Source organism: Protopterus annectens, chromosome 12.part0 (genome assembly GCF_019279795.1).
Source record: "Protopterus annectens isolate FY-2018-M chromosome 12.part0, PAN1.0, whole genome shotgun sequence".
In the NCBI taxonomy this organism is placed as follows: Eukaryota; Metazoa; Chordata; order Ceratodontiformes; family Protopteridae; genus Protopterus; species Protopterus annectens.
Window position 1 is genome coordinate 984,312,933 of NC_056746.1, and position 19,020 is coordinate 984,331,952.

The window sequence follows — 19,020 nt, forward strand, 5'->3', positions numbered from 1 at the left end:
TTTTTTGTCTAATTTTATATAATTGCTGGCTAACTTCAGTGTTCTGCACTGTTATTTTTGCTTCACTGTATAGTTTTTTAGATCTCTGCTGAAGGTGTTTTTCCCCACCTCCCCCTATTTCTCAGTGTCTTACGTTGGTATAACTGGTTTAACAATCTGTGTGTTATCTGACTATTTCAGGGATTACTTGCATAAAACTAGACCCTCTTAGTAACAGCCTGCATATGATTGCTGAAGCCTTCCTGTGTCCTGACAGAGTGCTCTTCAAACTATCTGGAGATACACAGAGCTAAGTATATTTTTCTGGCACTTCAGAGTTGTGTACTGTTAATTGTTGCTTGACTAATTTTATATCATTGCTGGCTGACCTCAGAGTTGTGCACTGCTATTTTTGATTCACTGTATAGTTTTTCAGATCTCTGTTGAAGGTGTTTTTCCCCACCTCCCCCTATTTCTCTGTCTTAAGTTGTTATAACTTGTTTTGCATCCTGTGTGTTATCTGACAATTTGAAGGATTACTTGCATAAAATTAGACCCTCTTAGTAAGAGCCAGCATAACATTGCTGGAGCCTTGCTATGTCCTGACAGAATGCTCTTCAAACTATCTGGGGATATATAGAGCTAAGTATATTTTTCTGGCACTTCAGAGTTGTGTACTGTTAATTGTTTCTTGACTAATTTTATATTATTGCTGGCTGATGTCACATTTGTGCACTGCTATTTTTGCTTTACTGTGTAATTTTTCAGATCTCTGCTGAATGTATCCCCCCCCCATTTCTCTGTGTCTTAAGTTGGTATAACTGGTTTTACATCCTATGTGTTATCTGACTATCTCAAGGATTACTTGCATAAAATTAGACCCTCTTAGTAAAAGCCTGCATATCATTGCTGGAGCCTTCCTGTATCCTGACAGAGTGCTCTTCAAACTATCCTGAGATATACAAAGCTAAGTATATTTTTTTGCACTTCAGAGTTGTGTACTGTTAATTGTTGCTTGACTAATTTTACATCATTGCTGGCTGACTTCAGAGTTGTGCACTATTATTTTTTCTTTACTGTATAGTTTACCGGATTTCTGCTGAAGGTGTTTTTCTCCACCTCCCGCTATTTCCCTGTGACTTACATTCGTATAACTGATTTTACATCCTGTGTGTTATCTGATTATCTCAATAATTACTTGCATAAAATTAATCCCTCTTAGTAACAGACTGCATATCATTGCTGATGCCTTCCTGTGTCCTGACAGAGTGCTCTTCAAACTATCTGGAAATATACAGAGCTAAGTATATTTTTCCTGGCACTTTGCAGTTGTGTACTGTTAATTGTTGCTTGACTAACTTTACATCATTGCTGGCTTTCTTCACCGTTGTGCACTGTTATTTTTGCATCACTGTATAGTTTTTCAGATCTGTGCTGAAGGTCTTTTTCACCACCGCCCCCTATTTCTCTGTGTTTTAAGTTGGTATAACTGGTTTTACGTCCTGTGTTTTATCTGATTATGTAAAGTATTACTTGCATAAAATTAGACCATCTTAGTAACAGCCTGCATAACATTGCTGGAGCCTTGCTATGTCCTGACAGAAAGCTGTTCAAACTATCTGGAGATATACAGAGCTAAGGATATTTTTCTGGCACTTCAGAGTTGTGTACTGTTAATTGTTTCTTGACTAATTTTATATCATTGCTGGCTGACGTCAGAGTTGTCCACTGCTATTTTTGCTTTACTGTATAGTTTTTCAGATCTCTGCTGAATGTCTCCCCCCCCCCATTTTTCTGTGTCTTACGTTGGTATAACTGGCTTTACATCCTATATGTTATCTGACTATCTCAAGGATTACTTGCATAAAATTAGACCCTCTTAGTAACAGCCTTCATATCATTGCTGGAGCCTTCCTGTGTCCTGACAGAGTCCTCTTCAAACTATCCAGAGATATACAGAGCTAAGTATATTTTTCTGGCACTTCAGAGTTGTGGACTGTTAATTGTTGCTTGACTAATTTTATATAATTGCTGGCTGACTTCAGAGTTGTGCACTGTTAATTTTTCTTCACTGTATGAATTTTCAGATCTCTGCTGAAGGTGTTTTTCCTGACCTCCCCGTATTTTTCTGTCTTAAGTTGGCATAACTGGTTTTACATCATGTGTGTTATCTGACTATCTTAAGAATTATTTGCATAAAATTAGACCCTCTAAGTAACAGCTTGCATATAATTTCTGGAGCCTTCCTGTGTCCTGACAGAGTGCTCTTCAAACTACCCTGAGATATACAGAGCTAAGTATATTTATCTGGCACTTCAGAGTTGTGGACTGTTAATTGTTGCTTGACTAATTTTATATCATTATTGGCTGACTTCACAGTTGTGCACTGTTATTTTTGCTTCACTGTATAGTTTGTCGGATCCCTGCTGAAGGTGTTTTCCTCACCTCCCTTTATTTCTCTGTGTCATAATTTGGTATAACTGGTTTTACATCCTATGTGTTATCTGACTATCTCAAGGATTACTTGCATAAAACGAGACCCTCTTAGTAACAGCCTGCACATCATTGCTGAAGCTTTCTTGTGTCCTGACAGAATGATCTTCAAACTACCTGGAGATATACAGAGCTAAGTATATTTTTTTGGCACTTCAGAGTTGTGTACTGTTAATTATTGCTTGATTAATTTTATATCATTGCTGACTGACTTCAGAGTTGTGCGTTGTTATTTTTGCTTCACTGTATAGTTTTTCAGATCTCTGCTGAAGGTGTTTTTCCCCAATGCCCCTATTTCTCTGTGTCTTAAGCTGGTCTAACTGCTTTTGCATCCTGTGTGGTATCTGATTATCTCAAGGATTCCTTGCATAAAAATTAGACCTTATTAGTAACAGCCTGTATATCATTGCTGGAGACTTCCTGTGTCCTGACAGAGTGCTCTTCAAACTATCTGGAGATATACAGAGCTAAGTATATTTTTCTGGCACTTCAGAGTTGTGTACTGTTCACTGTTGCTTGACTAATTTAATAGCATTGCTGGCTGACTTCAGAGTTATGCACTGTTATTTTTGCATCATTGAATAGTTTTTCAGATCTCTGCTGAAGTTGTTTTTCCCCACCGCCCTCTATTTCTCTGTGTCTTAAGCTGGTGTAGCTGGTTTTGCATCCTGTGTGTTATTTGATTATCTCTAGGATTATTTGCAAAAAATTAGACCCTCTTAGTAAGAGCTTGCATATCATTGCTGGAGCCCTCCTTTGTCCTGGCAGAGTGCTCTTCAAACTATCTGGAGATATACAGAGCTAAGTATATTTTTCTGGCACTTTAGAGTTGTGTATTGTTCACTGTTGCTTGACTAATTTTATATCATTGCTGGCTGACTTCAGAGTTGTGCACTGTTATTTTTGCTTCACTGTATAGTTTTTCAGATCTCTGCTGAAGGTGTTTTTCCCCACCACCCCTATTGCTCTGTGCCTTAAGCTGGTTTAACTGGTTTTGCATTCTGTGTGTTATCTGATTATCTCAAGGATTCCTTGCATAAAATTAGACCCTCTTAGTAACAGCCTGCATATCATTGCTGGAGACTACCTGTGTCCTGACAGAGTGTTCTTCAAACTATCTGGAGATATACAGAGCTACGTATATTTTTCTGGCCCTTCATTGTTGTGTACTGTTCACTGTTGCTTGACTAATTTTATAGCATTGCTGGCTGACTTCAGAGTTGTGCACTGTTATTTTGCTTCACTGTATAGTTTTTCAGATCTCTGCTTAAGTTGTGTTTCCCACCTCCCGCTATTTCTCTGTGACTTACATTGGTATAAACAATTTTACATCCTGTGTGTTATCTGACTATCTCAAGGATTATTTGCATAAAATTAGATCGTCTTAGTAACAGCCTGAGTATCTTTGCTGAAGCCTTCATGTGTCCTGACAGAGTGCTCTTCAAACTATCTGGAGATAAGCAGAGCTAAGTAAATTTTTTGGCACTTCACTGTTGTGTACTGTTAATTGTTGCTTGAGTAATTTTAGATTATTGCTGGCTGATTCAGAGTTGTGCACTGTTATTACTGCTTCACTGTATAGTTTTTCAGATCTCTGCTGAAGGTGTTTTTCCTCACCTCCCCCTATTTGTCCTAGTCTTAAGTTTGTATAACTGGTTTTACATTCTGTGTGTTATCTGACTATCTCAAGGATTACTTGCATAATATTAGACCCTCTTAGTAACAACCTGAGTATCATTGCTTGAGCCTTCCTGTGTCTTGACAGAGTGCTCTTCAAACTATCTGAAGATATACAGAGCTAAGTTTATTTTTCTGGCACTTTAGAATTGTGTTCCATTAATTGTTGTTTGACTTATTTTATATCGTTGAAGGCTGACTTCCGAGTTGTGCACTATTAATTTTGCTTCACTGTATAGTTTTTCAGATCTCTGCTAAATGTGTTTTTCCCCACCTCCCCCTTTTTTCTCTGTGTCTTAAGTTAGTATAACTGGTTTTACATCCTGTGTGTTATCTGACTATCTCAAGGATTACTTGCCTAAAATTAGACCCATTTAGTAACAGCCTGCTTACCACTGCTGGAGCCTTCCTGTGTCCTGACAGAGTGCTCTTCAAACTATCTGGAGATATACAGAGCTAAGTATATTTTTCTGGCACTTCAGAGTTGTCTACTGTTCACTGTTGCTTGACTATTTTAAATCATTGCTTGCTGACGTCAGAGTTGTGCACTGTTATTTTTGCTTCAATGTATAGTTTATTAGATCTCTGCTGAAGGTGTTTATCCACACATCCCCTATTTCTCTGTATCTTAAGTTGGTATAACTAGTTTTACATCATGTGTGTTATCTGACTATCTCAAGAATTACTTGCATAAAATTAGACCCTCTTTGTAACAGCCTGGATATCATTGCTGGAGCCTTCCTGTGTCCTGACAGAGTGCTCTTCAAACTATCTGGAGATATACAGAGCTAAGTATATTTTTCTGGCAATTCAGAGTTGTGTACTGTTCACTGTTGCTTGACTAATTTTATATAATTGCTGGCTAACTTCAGTGTTCTGCACTGTTATTTTTGCTTCACTGTATAGTTTTTTAGATCTCTGCTGAAGGTGTTTTTCCCCACCTCCCCCTATTTCTCAGTGTCTTACGTTGGTATAACTGGTTTAACAATCTGTGTGTTATCTGACTATTTCAGGGATTACTTGCATAAAACTAGACCCTCTTAGTAACAGCCTGCATATGATTGCTGAAGCCTTCCTGTGTCCTGACAGAGTGCTCTTCAAACTATCTGGAGATACACAGAGCTAAGTATATTTTTCTGGCACTTCAGAGTTGTGTACTGTTAATTGTTGCTTGACTAATTTTATATCATTGCTGGCTGACCTCAGAGTTGTGCACTGCTATTTTTGATTCACTGTATAGTTTTTCAGATCTCTGCTGAAGGTGTTTTTCCCCACCTCCCCCTATTTCTCTGTGTCTTAAGTTGTTATAACTTGTTTTGCATCCTGTGTGTTATCTGACAATTTGAAGGATTACTTGCATAAAATTAGACCCTCTTAGTAACAGACTGCATATCATTGCTGATGCCTTCCTGTGTCCTGACAGAGTGCTCTTCAAACTACCTGGAAATATACAGAGCTAAGTATATTTTTCCTGGCACTTTGCAGTTGTGTACTGTTAATTGTTGCTTGACTAACTTTACATCATTGCTGGCTGTCTTCACCGTTGTGCACTGTTATTTTTGCATCACTGTATAGTTTTTCAGATCTCTGCTGAAGGTCTTTTTCACCACCGCCCCCTATTTCTCTGTGTTTTAAGTTGGTATAACTGGTTTTACGTCCTGTGTTTTATCTGATTATGTAAAGTATTACTTGCATAAAATTAGACCATCTTAGTAACAGCCTGCATAACATTGCTGGAGCCTTGCTATGTCCTGACAGAAAGCTGTTCAAACTATCTGGAGATATACAGAGCTAAGGATATTTTTCTGGCACTTCAGAGTTGTGTACTGTTAATTGTTTCTTGACTAATTTTATATCATTGCTGGCTGACGTCAGAGTTGTCCACTGCTATTTTTGCTTTACTGTATAGTTTTTCAGATCTCTGCTGAATGTCTCCCCCCCCCCATTTTTCTGTGTCTTACGTTGGTATAACTGGCTTTACATCCTATATGTTATCTGACTATCTCAAGGATTACTTGCATAAAATTAGACCCTCTTAGTAACAGCCTTCATATCATTGCTGGAGCCTTCCTGTGTCCTGACAGAGTCCTCTTCAAACTATCCAGAGATATACAGAGCTAAGTATATTTTTCTGGCACTTCAGAGTTGTGGACTGTTAATTGTTGCTTGACTAATTTTATATCATTGCTGGCTGACTTCAGAGTTGTGCACTGTTAATTTTTCTTCACTGTATGAATTTTCAGATCTCTGCTGAAGGTGTTTTTCCTGACCTCCCCGTATTTTTCTCTGTCTTAAGTTGGCATAACTGGTTTTACATCATGTGTGTTATCTGACTATCTTAAGAATTATTTGCATAAAATTAGACCCTCTAAGTAACAGCTTGCATATAATTTCTGGAGCCTTCCTGTGTCCTGACAGAGTGCTCTTCAAACTACCCTGAGATATACAGAGCTAAGTATATTTATCTGGCACTTCAGAGTTGTGGACTGTTAATTGTTGCTTGACTAATTTTATATCATTATTGGCTGACTTCACAGTTGTGCACTGTTATTTTTGCTTCACTGTATAGTTTTTCAGATCTCTGCTGAAGGTGTTTTTCCTCACCTCCCCCTATTTCTCTGTGTCCTAAGTTGGTATAACTGGTTTTACATCCTATGTGTTATCTGACTATCTCAAGGATTACTTGCATAAAATTAGACCCTCTTAGTAGCAGCCTGCATACCATTGCTGGAGCCTTCCTGTGTCCTGACAGAGTGCTCTTCAAACTATCCTGAGATATACAGAGCTAAGTATATTTATCTGACACTTCAGAGTTATGTACTGTTAATTGTTGCTTGACTAATTTTATATCATTGCTGGATGACTTCAGAGTTGTGCACTGTTATTTTTTCTTCACTGTATGAATTTTCAGATCTTTGCTGAGGGTGTTTTTCCCCACCTCCCTGTATTTTTGTCTGTCTTAAGTTGGTATAACAGGTTTTGCATCATGTGTGTTATCTGACTATCTTAAGAATTACTTGCATAAAATTAACCCTCTTAGTAGCAGCCTGCATATAATTGCTGGAGCCTTCCTGTGTCCTGACAGAGTGCTCTTCAAACTATCTGGAGATTTTCAGAGCTAAGTATATTTTTTGGCACTTCAGAGTTGTATACTGTTCACTGCTGCTTGAATAATTTTATATCATTATTGGCTGATTTCAGAGTTGTGCACTGTTATTTTTGCTTCACTGTATAGTTTTTCAGATCTCTGCTGAAGGTGTTTTTCCCCACCTCCCCCTATTTCTCTTTGTTGTAATTAGGTATAACTGGTTTTACATCCTGTGTGTTATCTGACTATCTCAAGGTTTACTTGCATAAAACTAGACCCTCTTAGTAACAGCCTGCATATAATTGCTGAAGTTTTCTTGTTTCCTTACAGAGAGCTCTTCAAACTATCTTCAGATATACAGAGTTAAGTATATTTTTCTGGCATTTCAGAGTTGTGTACTGTTAATTATTGCTTGACTAATTTTATATCATTGCTGGCTGACTTCAGAGTTGTGCGTTGTTATTTTTGCTTCACTGTATAGTTTTTCAGATCTATGCTGAAGGTGCTTTTCCCCAACGCCCTCTATTTATCTGTGTCTTAAGCTGGTGTAACTGGTTTTGCATCCTGTGTGTTATTTGATTATCTCTAGGATTACTTGCAGAAAATTAAACCCTCTTAGTAAGAGCTTGCATATCATTGCTGGAGCCTTCCTTTGTCCTGACAGAGTTCTCTTCAAACTATCTGGAGATATACATAGCTAAGTATATTTTTCTGGCACTTCAGAGTTGTGTACTGTTCACTGTTGCTTAACTAATTTTATATCATTGCTGACTGACTTCAGAGTTGTGCACTGTTATTTTTGCTTCACTGTATAGTTTTTCAGATCTCTGCTGAAGGTGTTTTTCCCACCTCCCTCTGTTTCTCTGTGACTTACATTGGTATAAATATTTTACATCCTGTGTGTTATCTGACTATCTCAAGGATTACTTCCATAAAATTAGACCGTCTTAGTAACAGCCTGTGTATCTTTGCTGAAGCCTTCCTGTGTCCTGACAGAGTGCTCTTCAAAGTATCTGGAGATAAACAGAGCTAAGTAAATTTTTCGGCACTTCAGAGTTGTGTACTGTTAATTGTTGCTTGAATAATAATATTGCTGGCTGATTCAGAGTTGTGCACTGTTATTTTTGCTTCACTGTATAGTTTTTCAGATCTCTGCTGAAGGTGTTGTAAATCACCTCCCCCTATTTCTCTTTGTCTTAAGTTTGTATAACTGGTTTTACATTCTGTGCGTTATCTGAATATCTCAAGAATTACTTGCATATTATTAGACCCTCTTAGTAACAACCTGATTATCAATGCTGGAGACTTCCTGTGTCTTCACAAAGTGCTCTTCAAACTATCTGGAGATATACAGAGCTAAGTTTATTGTTCCGGCACTTCAGAATTGTGTTCTGTTAATTGTTGCTTGACTTATTTTATATGGTTGAGGGCTGACTTCAGAGTTGTGAACTGTTAATTTTGCTTCACTGTAAAGTTTTTCAGATCTCTGCTAAATGTGTTTTTCCCCACCTCCCCCTTATTTCTCTGTGTCTTTAGTTAGTATAACTGGTTTGACATCCTCTGTGTTATCTGACTATCTCAAGGATTACTTGCATAAAATTAGACCATCTAGTAACAGCCTGCTTATCATTGCTGGAGCATTCCTGTGTCCTGACAGAGTGCTCTTCAAACTATCTGGAGATATACAGAGCTAAGTATATTTTTCTGGCACTTCAGAGTTGTGAACTGTTATTTTTGCTTCAATGTATAGTTTATTAGATCTCTGCTGAAGGTGTTTATCCCCACCTACCCTATTTCTCTGTATCTTAAGTTGGTATAACTGGTTTTACATCATGTGTGTTATCTGACTATCTCAAGAATTACTTGCATAAAATTACACCCTCTTTGTAACAGCCTGGATATCATTGCTGCAGCCTTCCTGTGTCCTGACAGAGTGCTCTTCAAACTATCTGGAGATATACAGAGCTAGGTATATTTTTCTGGCAATTCAGAGTTGTGTACTGTCCACTGTTGCTTCACTAATTTTATATCATTGCTGGCTGACTTCACAGTTGTGCACTGTTATTTTTGCTTCGCTGTATAGTTTTTCAGATCTGTGCTGAATGTGTTTTTCCCCACCTCCCCCTATTTCTTTGTGTCTTAAGTTGTTATAACTGGTTTTGCATCCTGTCTGTTATCTGACTATTTGAAGGATTACTTGCATAAAATTAGACCCTCTTAATAACAGCCTGCATACCATTGCTGGAGCCTTCCTGTGTCCTGACAGAATGCACTTCAAACTATCTGGAGATATACAGAGCTAATTATATTTCTCTGGCACTTCAGGGTTGTGTACTGTTAATTGTTTCTTGACTAATTTTATATCATTGCTGGCTGACGTCAGAGTTGTGCACTGTTATTTTTGCTTTACTGTATAGTTTTTCAGATGTCTGCTGAATGTTCCCCCAATTTTCTGTGTCTTAAGTTGGTATAACTGGTTTTACATCCTATTTGTTATCTGAATATCTCAGGGATTACTTGCATAAAATTATACCCTCTTAGTAACAGCCTGCATATCATTGCTGGAACCTTTCTGTGTCATGACAGAGTGCTCTTCAAACAATCCTGAGCTATACAGAGCTAAATATATTTTTCTGGCACCTCAGAATTGTGTACTGTTAATTGTTGCTTGACTAATTTTATGTCATTGCTGGCTAATGTCAGAGTTGTTCACTGTTATTTTTGCTTCACTGGATGAATTGTCAGATCTCTGCTGAAGGTGTTCCCCCCTTATTTTACTGTGTCTTAAGTTGGTATAACTGGTTCTACATCCTATGTGTTATCTGACTATCTCAAGGATTACTTGCATAAAATTAGACCCTCTTAATAACAGCCTGCATACCATTGCTGGAGCCTTCCTGTGTCCTGACAGAGTGCTCTTCAAACTATCCTGAGATATACAGAGCTAAGTATATTTATCTGGCACTTCAGAGTTGTGTACTGTTAATTGTTGCTTGACTAATTTTATATCATTGCTGGCCGACTTCAGAGTTATGCACTGTTATTTTTTCTTCACTGTATGAATTTTCAGATCTCTGCTGAAGGTGTTTCTCTCCACCTCTCCGTATTTTTCTCTGTCTTAAGTTGATATAACTGGTTTTGCATCATGTGTGTTATCAGACTATCTTAAAAATTACTTGCATAAAATTAGACCCTCTTAGTAGCAGCCTGCATATAATTGCTGGAGCCTTCCTGTGTCCTGACAGAGTGCTCTTCAAACTATCTGGAGATATTCAGAGCTAAGTATATTTTTGGCACTTCAGAGTTGTGTACTGTTCACTGCTGCTTGACTAATTTTATATCATTATTGGCTGACTTCAGAGTTGTGCACTGTTATTTTCGCTTCACTGTATAGTTTTTCAGATCTCTGCTGAAGGTGTTTTTCCCCACCTCCCCCTATTTCTCTGTATCATAATTTGGTATAACTGGTTTTACATCCTATGTGTTATCTGACTATCTCAAGCATTACTTGCATAAAACTAGACCGTCTTAGTAACAGCCTGCATATCATTGCTGAAGCTTTCTTTTGTCCTGACAGAGTGCTCTTCAAACTATCTGGAGATATACAGAGCTCAGTATATCTTTTGGCACTTCAGAGTTGTGTTCTGTTAATTATTGCTTAACTAATTTTATTTCATTGCTGGCTGACTTCAGAGTTGTGCACTGTTAATTTTGCTTCACTGTATAGTTTTTCAGATCTCTGCTGAATGTGTTTTTCCCCACCTCCCCCTTATTTCTCTGTGTCTTAAGTTAGTATAACTGGTTTTACATTCTGTATGTTATCTGACTATCTCAAGGATTACTTGCATAAAAATTAGACCCTCTTAGTAACAGCCTGAATATCATTGCTGGAGACTTCCTGTGTCCTGACAGAGTGCTGTTCAAACTATCTGGAGATATACAGAGCTAAGTATATTTTTCTGGCACTTCAAAGTTGTGTACTGTTAATTGTTGCTTGACTAATTTTATATCATTGCTGGCTGACTTCAGATTTGTGCACTGTTATTTTTGCTTCACTGTATAGTTTTTCAGATCTCTGCTGAAGGTGTTTTTCCCCACCTCCCCCTATTTCTCTGTGTCTTAAGTTGGAATAACTGTTTTTTCATCCAGTGTGTTATCTGCCTATCTCAAGGATTACTTGCATAATATTAGACCCTCTTAGTAACAGCCTGATTATCATTGCTGGAGCCGTCCTGTGTCCTGACAGAGTACTCTCCAAACTATCTGGAGATATACAGAGTTAAGTATTTTTTTCTGGCACTTCAGAGTTGTGTACTGTTAATTGTTCCTAGACTCATTTTATGTCATTGCTGGCTAACGTCAGAGTTGTGCACTGTTATTTTTGCTTCACTGGATGAATTTTCCGATCTCTGCTGAAGGTGTTCCCCCCTTATTTTACTGTGTCTTAAGTTGGTATAACTGGTTTTACATCCTATGTGTTATCTGACTATCTCAAGGATTACTTGCATAAAATTAGACCCTCTTAATAACAGCCTGCATACCATTGCTGGAGCCTTCCTGTGTCCTGACAGAGTGCTCTTCAAACTATCCTGAGATATACAGAGCTAAGTGTATTTATCTGACACTTCAGAGTTGTGTACGGTTAATTGTTGCTTGACTAATTTTATATCATTGCTGGCTGACTTCAGAGTTGTGCACTGTTATTTTTTCTTCACTGTATGAATTTTCAGATCTCTGCTGAAGGTGTTTTTCCCCACCTCCCCGTATTTTTCTCTGTCTTAAGTTGGTATAACTGGTTTTCCATCATGTGTGTCATCTGACTATCTTAAGAATTACTTGCATAAAATTAACCCTCTTAGTAGAAGCCTGCATATAATTGCTGGAGCCTTCCTGTGTCCTGACAAAGTGCTCTTCAAACTATCTGGAGATATTCAGAGCTAAGTATATTTTTTGGCACTTCAGAGTTGTGTACTGTTCACTGCTGCTTGACTAATTTTATATTATTATTGGCTGACGTCAGAGTTGTGCACTGTTATTTTTGCTTCACTGTATAGTTTTTCAGATCTCTGCTGAAGGTGTTTTTCCCCACCTCCCCCTATTTCTCTGTGTTGTAATTAGGTATAACTGGTTTTACATCCTGTGTGTTATCTGACTATCTCAACGATTACTTGTATAAAACTAGACCCTCTTAGTAACAGCCTGCATATCATTGCTGAAGCTTTCTTGTGTCCTGTCAGAGTGCTCTTCACAGTATCTGGAGATTTACAGAGCTAAGTATATTTTTCTGGCATTTCAGAGTTGTGTACTGTTAATTATTGCTTGACTAATTTTATATCAATTTTGGCTGACTTCAGAGTTGTGCATTGTTATTTTTGCTTCACTGTATAGTTTTTCAGATCTCTGCTGAAGGTGTTTTTTCCCAACGCCCCCTATTTCTCTGTATCTTAAGCTGGTTTAACTTGTTTTGCATCCTGTGTGTTATCTGATTATCTCAAGGATTCCTTGCATAAAATTAGACCCTCTTAGTTAGAGCTTGCATATCATTGCTGGAGCCTTCCTTTGTCCTGACAGAGTGCTCTTCAAACTATCTGGAGATATACAGAGCTAAGTATATTTTTCTAGCACTTCAGAGTTGTGTACTGTTCACTGTTGCTTGACTAATTTTATAGCATTGCTGGCTGACTTCAGAGTTGTGCACTGTTATTTTTGCTTCACTATATAGTTTTTCAGATCTCTGCTGAAGTTGTTTTTCCCCACCGCCCTCTATTTCTCTGTGTCTTAAGCTGGTATAACTGGTTTTGCATCCTGTGTGTTATCTGATTATCTCTAGGATTCCTTGCATAAAATTAGACCCTCTTAGTTAGAGCTTGCATATCATTGCTGGAGCCTTCCTTAGTCCTGACAGAGTGCTCTTCAAACTATCTGGAGATATACAGAGCTAAGTATATTTTTCTAGCACTTCAGAGTTGTGTACTGTTCACTGTTGCTTGACTAATTTTATATCATTGCTAGCTGACTTTAGAGTTGTGCACTGTTATTTTGCTTTACTGTATAGTTTTTCAGATCTCTGCTGAAGTTTTTTTCCCACCTCCCACTATTTCTCTGTGACTTACATTGTTATAAATGATTTTACATCCTGTGTGTTATCTGACTATCTCTAGGACTACTTCCATAAAATTAGAGCATCTTAGTAACAGCCTGCGTATCTTTGCTGAAGCCTTCATGTGTCCTGACAGAGTGCTCTTCAAACTATCTGTAGATAAGCAGAGCTAAGTAAATTTTTCGGCACTTCAGAGTTCTGTACTTTTAATTGTTGCTTGAGTAATTTTATATTATTGCTGGATGATTTAGAGTTGTGCACTGTTATTTCTGCTTCACTGTATAGTTTTTCAGATCCCTGCTGAATGTGTTTTTCCTCATCTCCCCCTATTTCTCTTTGTCTTAAGTTTGTATAACTGGTTTTACATTCTGTGCATTATCTGACTATCTCAAGGATTACTTGCATAATATTAGACCCTCTTAGTAACAACCTGATTATCATTGCTGGAGCCTTCCTGTGTCTTGACAGAGTGCTCTTCAAACTATCTGGAGATATACAGAGCTAAGTTTATTTTTTCGGCACTTCAGAATTGTGTTGTGTGAATTGTTGCTTGACTTATTTTATATCGTTGAGGGCTGACTTCAGAGTTGTGCACTGTTAATTTTGCTTCACTTATAGATTTTCAGATCTCTGCTGAAGGTGTTTTTCCCCACCTCCCTCTTTTTTCTTCGTGTTTTAAGTTAGTATAACTGGTTTTACATCCTGTGTGTTATCTGACTATCTCAAGGATTACTTGCCTACAATTAGACCCTCTTAGTAACAGCTTGCATATCATTGCTGGAGCCTTCCTGTGTCCTGACGCAGTGCTCTTCAAACTGTCTGGAGATATACAGAGCTAAGTATATTTTTTGGCACTTCATAGTTGTGTACAGTTAATTATTGCTTGACTAATTTTATATCTTGCTGGCTGACTTCAGAGTTGTGCACTGTTATTTTTGCTTCACTGTATAATTTTTCAGATCTCTGCTGAAGTTGTTTTTCCCCACCGCCCCCTATTTTTCTGTGTCTTAAGCTGGTATAACTGGTTTTGCATCCTGTGTGTTATCTGATTATCTCTAGGATTACTTGCATAAAATTAGACCCTCTTAGTTAGAGCCTGCATATCATTGCTGGAGCCTTCCTTTGTCCTGACAGAGTGCTCTTCAAACTATCTGGAGATATACAGAGCTAAGTATATTTTTTGGCACTTCAGAGTTGTGTACTGTTAATTGTTGCTTGACTAATTTTATATCATTGCTGGCTGACTTCAGAGTTGTGCACTTTTATTTTTGCTTCACTGTATAGTTTTTCAGATCTCTGCTGAAAGTGTTGTTTTTCCCCCTACTCACCGTCCTTATTCCTGTCTTGTTGTTTATATTTGGAGGCTTTTGCAGTTGCCCACCTCCACTGTAGATTTGATCTGGGACACTCCCCCCAGTCCCATCTCTTTACCTCATTCTGCCTAATAGACTCCTTCTGTACCTGTTTTTAGTCATTTTTAATTTAATTGCATTTTTTAAAACTGTTTAGTCTAACATTGCTACATACTCAAGTGTGCTAGCTTGCACTGCATTTGAATTGTTTTTCCTGCTGTTTTAGCTACTTTTCTGTATAAAAAAATCTAAGCCTGTTTCTTACCTTTCCTGTAACTAGTGTAGTCCAGATTCATATTTGCTGTATCCAGGAATGTATGTAAGCTTCTGAGCCCCCCAAGCTTTCTGTGTTGGATGGAAGCCTTCTAGCTTATCAGTGGGAGTGGTAAGCTCTAGGTAACCTATCTACCATGTAAGGAGTGGTTCTGGCCCAGAAATTTTAGTTATTGGCCGTTTGGGCAGTTTTTCCATGTCTCTCAACTTTCTAATTTAAAAGCCCGCATTTGCACTTGTTTCCCCTCTTTCCTGTAACTAGTTTAGTCCAGATACAGATTCTTAGTTTTAGCACTTGAATTTGCTTATTCATGATCTGCACTTGTTCAGAACTTGTTGTAAGCACTAAATAAGCTACTAATTACTACAGCACTCATCCTTCCTCATTGCCTAGAGGAAAACAGTTTTGGTACTTACTTTCCTCACTTGCTTAGAGAAAAACAGCTCTTGTACTCACTTTCCTCACTTATCTAGAGGAACATAGTTTTTTATTCAGGCATGTCCAAGGGTCAACTCCCAGTGTTCTCTCCTGTCTATCTGATGAATCTGGGCATCTTGGGGCAATGTAGAAATTGTCTCATGTACACAGACAACCCTCTCCTCTTACCACCCAACACTACAACCTGTGAGAGATGCACTTATCTAGCCAAATTGGAGGTAAAGCTCTCTCCAACCAAGACTGAGTTTGACAGTCAAGAGGAGAAGGTAAACACTTGCACCACACCACACATATCATATATTCTCACTAAATCTACACCACCAAAATCCACACATAAAAGCACAAATACATTTGCGGGGGCTCTCAGTAATAAACTGCTCAAGCAACAGAGACCTCCAAAGCAGGAATGCAAGCAACCTCCACCCCCCAACACAACCTAAATGACATATAACCCGCAGACTCAGTGTGCCACTCAACCACAGCCAATAAGGCAAAACAACGTTCCCAATACACTAGTCATAGGTGACTCTATAGTCAGGCACACTGATGTCCCACTCACCAGGTTAAACAAGGAGAAGGTTACTGTCATCTGCCTGTCAAGTGCCAGTATCTTCCATATAACCCACTCACTCAGGTCACTCCACAAGTACAAATATGACTCTGTCATTATCCGTGTTGGTGTGAATGTCCTGAGACATACCTCCCTCAACTACATGAAAAGAGACATGGAAGAGCTCTCCGATCTTGTAGCCCAGCGCAGATATGACCCTAGCCCTGAGTAGCATACTGCCATCACCCAGAATGATACCGCAGTACAAGGGCAAAATGATTGACTTCAACAATTGGCTAATCTTCTGGTGTCATTCTAAAGGGATCCAGTATCTGTCTACCTGGGATGACATGGTCGACACCCCACAATGTTTTGCCAGAGATGGCCTGCACCTGTCACCCCTGGGATTCTGGATACTGGCTAAGGTTTTTGCCACCCCTATAGTGCCTTTTTTAGGCAAGGTTTAAATTACAAATTCACCACCGTAACAGGAACAGGCAAGCAAAAACTAAGGGTGATGGTACTCAATGCTAGAAGTCTAAATCTCAAAATGCACTCACTCGAGGCACTCCTTAAAATGGAGAACATCGATATCTGTGCAGTGACTGAGACCTGGTTCAAGGCTCCAGAAAGCACCCCTGCACTACCAGGCTATAACTCATACCACACCTTTTGGCCATGTAACCTGGACCGGAACACCAAAGGCGAAGGTGTGTCCATATTCATTAAGGATATCCACACTTCCAGGCTAGTTGCTCAGCATAATGCATCTGAGGTTATCCAAGTGCAACTAACTCTGGGCAAAACTGCAATCCAAATTGTAGCTTGCTACAGATCCTCCCACCATGCCCCAGGATTCCCACTCCTCTTTTCTAGATGTACTGGAAAATATTAGGGTTCAATCAAACACCCCAGTAATGTGCAGTTTCAACTACCCCACCATTAACTGGGAAAACTACTCATGTACCAACTCCTTCACTCAACGCTTTTTGGAATTCTTAAACTCCAATTCCCTGGATCAACTTATACACACCCCCAGCAGGGGCAACAATATCCTAGATCTAGTCATTACCAACATGAGTGACCTGTGTTACACACCTGAAGTCAACGCCTCATTGGTCCAATTCGACCATAAGCTAATCACTCTAGATATCCACATCCTGTCCCCACCCCACATTAAGGAAACCATGGTAAAAAATTTCTCCAAAGCCAACTTCATGCTTCTTAAGACAGAAGTGGTGAACTTCATGACACCCATGTAGATGGACAATACAGTTACGACTACTGAATCCTACACAATTGCACTTTATAAGCACTTACACAAGTGCATGGATCATGCTATCCCAAACAGAAACAAGATGCTATCCTCCAAAAAAAGGAAGCCAATCTGGTGGTCCCCTGCCATAAACAAACTGTACAACAGAAGGAAGAAACTGTTGCAAAAGAGAGTAAAATCCCATGAGTGGAGGAGCTCCCTGGTCAGCCTCAGTAAGAAGCTGCGATCCCTGATAAAATCCTCCAAAGCTAGATACGAAAACAAAATCGCCACTGATTCTAAAGTCAGCCACAAAGCATTCTATAGCTATGTCAAGAATCTCATTGGCAACACTCAGATCTGCTCTGAGTTACAGCACAATGGCACTAAATATACAGAACCAACTGCTATTGACAGCATCCTGGCAGATAGGTTCAGTGCTAACTTTACGCCCCTCTCGCCTGCTAAAGGGCCCATCTCTATACCAGAAGAATGCAAAGTTCCTGTAATCAAGGCTGCACAGGTAAAAACCACACTCACCAAAGCCAAAAACACAGCATCCATGGGACCAGACAACATCCCAGGCTGCGTAATACACGAATTACAGAATGAACTGGCACCCCACCTAAGTACCATGTTCAATCATAGTCTCACCTCAGGCTTTGCGCCTGCTGAATAGTGCACAACGACAGTTATCCCATTCCACAAGGGGGGAGCTACCATGGACTCCGGGAACTACCGCCCCATTAGCCTGACGAGCCTGGTCTGCAAGGCCATGGAACGTATCATCATGGAACTTATAAACAAAGACATTGGTAATCGCCAAATGCTGGACCCCAGCCAGTTTGGGTTTGTAAAAGGAAGATCATGTCTCCTAAACCTGATAGACTTCTTTGAAGCAGTCACCAAAGCCGTAGACGAGGTAAGGTAGTTCACACAGCCTATCTAGATATTGCCAAGGCTTTTGACACCATCCCCCACTCAGGAATTATGGATAAACTCACTAAACTAGATATAAATCCCTATGTCAAAAGATGGGTTGCCAACTGGCTCACTGACAGAACCCACACTGTGAAAGTAGCAGACTCCAAATCCAACTTCAGACCAGTGCCAAGTGGAGTACCACAGGGTTCAGTCCTGGGTCCTCTCCTGTTTGGTATCTACTTCTCTGAAGTACAGGCTAACACAGAAGGTCTTTGGCTAATGAAGTTTGCAGATGACTGCAATCTAGAAGCCATAAATGAAACTTCTAACAATGTGGACATCCTACAAAAGGGCCTCACTGAGACAGATGCCTGGTGTCAAAGCCATGGCCTCAAGCTCAATGCCAAAAAGTACATTGTCATCCCCTTTGGTAAAAACTCTGTACCCATGAACTACAACATAGGCGGTAGTATACTTAACACCAAAAGTGTGATAAGAGACCTTAGGACATAGGTGGACAGTAGTATCTCCTTTAATAATCACATCACCACAGTAGTCAGGAAATCCTTCTATGTGACTCACCTCATCACAAAAGGTTTCTCATCCAGAAAAAAAGAGGTCATTGTTCCCCTCTACTCATCACTCATTAGACCCATTATAGAGTACAACACCCCTTTTGGTATGTACCTCACAAGACATCTACAACAACTGGAAAGGCTGCAGAAATACCTCACAAAGAGGATTACCAGCTTCAAACAGATGCCCTACGCAGACCGTCTAAAAAAACTCTAGCTTTACTCCGTCGCATATTGCCTACTCAGAGGTGATCTCTGCCTAACATTCAAAGCTATGTCAAACCCAGAGCTGTTGGACATGCTCCTCTTAAAGAA